A 4,046-nucleotide genomic window follows, 5' to 3' on the forward strand; every position below is an offset into this window, starting at 1 on the left:
AACTTTTTATTAAAGGAATTTTACTTTATGTATTTATTGACTAATTGATTGATTGATTGATTGATTTTTACTTTTATTTATTTATTTTTTTTTTGATCCAGCCCTTTCCCACCTCCTGTTCTGCTCTTCCACTGTTCCTCATCATATTCCTCTTCCCCTGTCTATAAGAAGATGTCCTCACATCTCACTCCCACCTCCCCATCCCTGACAGGTCTCCCCACTCCATGGGGTCTCATGTCTCTTGAGGATTGGGTGTGTCTTCTCTCACTGAAGCCAGAGCAGACAGTCCTCTTCTGTACAAGTGTTGGGGGCCTCAGACTAGCTCATGTATGCTGCCTGGCTATGTCACTTTAAGTGACTTTAAATTTCAGATAAGCCAGTCCTTACTTTCATTCAGTCTGCAAGGAAATGTGTTTTAAAGCCTTACTACTTCCCATGAAACTTTGAAAAGATTTCATGTGATATCTAGCTGAAGATAGACACACACATACACACACTCTAAGAATGCTAAATCAATGATGTCAGTTCCAATGGTTTCAGAAAGGTCTATACAAACAACAATGTCTTGGACATTCCATGTTTCCCATTTTCCTCATTCTCAAATTTAAGTTTATATCTTAAATACTTACTAGTTATTTTCTCACCTAATGGGCCTTTTTGATTAGTTTTGTTGAGGAGAGTGCTCTGAGGACAGAATGCAGGAGTCCTCCCAAAGAGAGAATAATTAAAATATATTTTATCAAGAAAATGTTATCATTAACTATTGAGGGCTTATATTTTAATTAATAAGACACATATTTTTCAGATTTAGTCTTAGGAAAAGAAAGCAGCATTGTAGTGTTATTATATGTATATGTATGTTATATATATATACACATATATTATATATATGTGTGTATGTATATTAATATGTATATTATACATAATATATATGAATACAATGTATATGTATATAGCAAAATATTTATAACATAGTACCCCCAGGTCTCATTATGGAGAAAAAAATATCTTCATGGCTTGTTTGTATTTAATTTTTAAATGAAATTTAATTTAAAAGAAACTAAAATTACAAAAAAATCTCAATAACAACGGAGAATCAATAATAATAATAATAATACTTTCTACTGACTAGTTAAATTGCAAAATGCCACTAGTAGCCTTCCTCCTTATCACAATGTACTAATTCTAATCAACCAAAAGGTAGAGAGATTGTAAGAATTAATCTGGAATAGGGCTGTTGGTCTTAATACTGTTTAAAATATTATTTAATTATGCACATATATACACAAAGTCCAAAATAGAAAAGCATTTCTCAATATAAGAATCAATGAAAAAACTAACTGGGACATATAGGCTATTTTTTGAAGATATAGCCATGGTCTAAACCAAGATGGTTAAGTGAATTTTATATGCCAGACATGACAATGTTGATATTTATTAATATATTTTATTTATCAAAAAAGTCAAGTAAAAATAGTATTAACATTACTGTAACTTACACGTAGTCTGGAATTTTTGTTTGTTTGTTTGTTCTGTTTGTCCATTTGTTTTTCTGAAGCAAGGTTTTAGCGTATAGCTCAAGCTATATGGAACTCCTTATGTAGACCAGGACAGCCTCAAATTCACAGTTCTTTCTCAGTATCATCAAAATATTTATTATTTTCATGCTGTGAAATGCATTCAGAAAAGGGCCAGTAAATAACCAAAATTCCATATTAGTATTTATTACAAATTATATGTATTTTGTTAATTAATATTCCAATCATGAATTGATTCTTAGAGTCATATACATAAAACAAATGGCGGACTTAATGTAACTCCCCTGAATAAGTTGAGTTTTGGCCTTTCTCAGGGGTATAAAATTATGTGATATCAGGCTGAGTTAAGTCATTCAGTCAAATGTTTCAGTTTTGCTCAAAATCTCTACTGAAATATTTTCATAAGCCTCAGTATTTCTAAAACTTTTTGAGAAAACCTTTAACAAATATATCTTCTTGCAACTTTGAAGACCAAACATCTAAAGACAAAGAAATTGTGACCCTGGGCTGAAATATGAACTCCAAGATAGGGAAGTGGTTTTTGTTTTTCTTTTTGTTGCTATTTGTTGTTGTTGTTGTTTTGCTTTGCTTTTTTTCAGTGTCTGATAGATAACAGCATTATCACTTTACTGTGTTCTGTCTACTTACACTTCTGTGCTGGATGGTTTTACACCACTAATCTAAAGTCACCTGAGAGAAGTAAACCTCAAGAAAATGCCACATGATGTGGCTGTAAATATTTTTTAATTAGTGATCAGTGGAGAAGGGCCCAGTCTATTGTGGGTGATGCCATCCCTGGACTGGTGATTCTAGGTTCTATAAGAAAGCAAGGTGAACAAGTCATGGGGAGCAAGCCAGTAAGTAGCACCCCTACATGGCTTCTGCATCGGCTCCTGCCTCCATATTCCTGCCCTTCTTAAGTTCTTGTCCTGACTTCCTTAATGACTGTAATGTGGAAGCATAGAACAAATAAATGCTTTCTCCCCAAGTTACTTTGTTAATGGTGTTTCATCACAGAAACGGTACCTATAACTAAGACAACTTCTATTTACTTATCATGAATGTGTATCTTAGAGTTCTCTGTGTGTGTTCCTTTAGTATTTACCTGGACAATACATTATATCTCTTCCTTTGAAGAGACTTAATTCTATCTTTTACCATAAAAGTTAATGTTTAAATTTCTAAGATACTAAAACTTCTACATACTACCTTCTAGAGATTATCACAAAATTTAAGTTTTATATTTCACTTTATAGGAAAATGCACCCCAATCTCTAAGACATTTAAGCCTTGCTCATGATGAGCCTATTCTTTACCCCAATATTCTGTCATAAAGTTCATATTAGCTAATGTATACAAAAAGTATGCTACTAATTTAAATGAGGCTATTTTTCCCACTCAGCATTACACCAAGTGTTCCATGTAACAGTGCTTCAATATTCCTTCCTGTTTTGTGGTGAATGATATTCCATAGCATGGATATACCACAGTTCAGTCATTAACTTAACAGAATATTTTGATCCATGCAGGCTAGCTTAATTATAAAGTTGTTACAAGCAATCACCTATAAGATACTTTTATGGACATGTATTTTTAACTCTTTAAGAATTTTGAGATAAAAGGAAAGAGGTATAAACATAAAATCATATTATAAGTGGATACTTGGTTTATAAAACCACCCAGCCATTTTGCAGAATAAGTTCAACATCATGTATTACTCTTGACAACTTTTACCAGAATTTGTTATCATTTGGTCCAGTTTTAGCTGCTGTAACAGGTATATGCTGACTTCTTCACCATCTTCCTATTAGACAATAAAGGTAAATGAAGTTCATGTGATATTCTTATTGACATATCTTCAATAAAATGTCTCATCAGTGTGTTTCTTAAAATTAGAAGGCTTTTTAATTGTTGAATTGTGAAAGTTCATTATATGTCACTGATTTGAGCTTTAATTATTTGAAATTTTCACCTCAAAATCTGCAGAGCACATCTAAAATGATCTTGCAGGCCCTTTTAAGGAAAAAAAGTGTTATTCTTGATAAGGTAGCACATATTTTCTCTTATTTATCATGTTCCTATTATAATGAAAAAGTACACATTTTATTTGCAATAATATAAATGAAGCCAGGGTACATTATGGCAAATGAAATAATCATTTTTGAAGGAGAGAAAAACATTGCATGGTCTCACTTATGTGTGGAATGTAAAAGGGATTCATTTAAAGAATCAGAGCCTAGACCCCTTAGTCATTAGGAGTTTAGCTGAATGAGAGGAAATAGTTTGGTTTCAGTTTGCTAAGATAAGCTCTGGAGACCACAGTGTAGAAACTATAGATAAGCACTAAGTGTCATCAGTGCACTGTCTGCTTGAATAAGAAAATAGATCCTTTGTACAAGGGGAAAGAAATGGATCAATTTGCATTTTTCCACATGTTAACCTCCAGTTGAGCCTGCACCATCTGTTGAAGATGCTGTCTTTTTTCCACTGGATGGTTTTAGCTCCTTT

The sequence above is a fragment of the Mastomys coucha genome, unplaced genomic scaffold (assembly GCF_008632895.1).
Source record: "Mastomys coucha isolate ucsf_1 unplaced genomic scaffold, UCSF_Mcou_1 pScaffold23, whole genome shotgun sequence".
In the NCBI taxonomy this organism is placed as follows: Eukaryota; Metazoa; Chordata; class Mammalia; order Rodentia; family Muridae; genus Mastomys; species Mastomys coucha.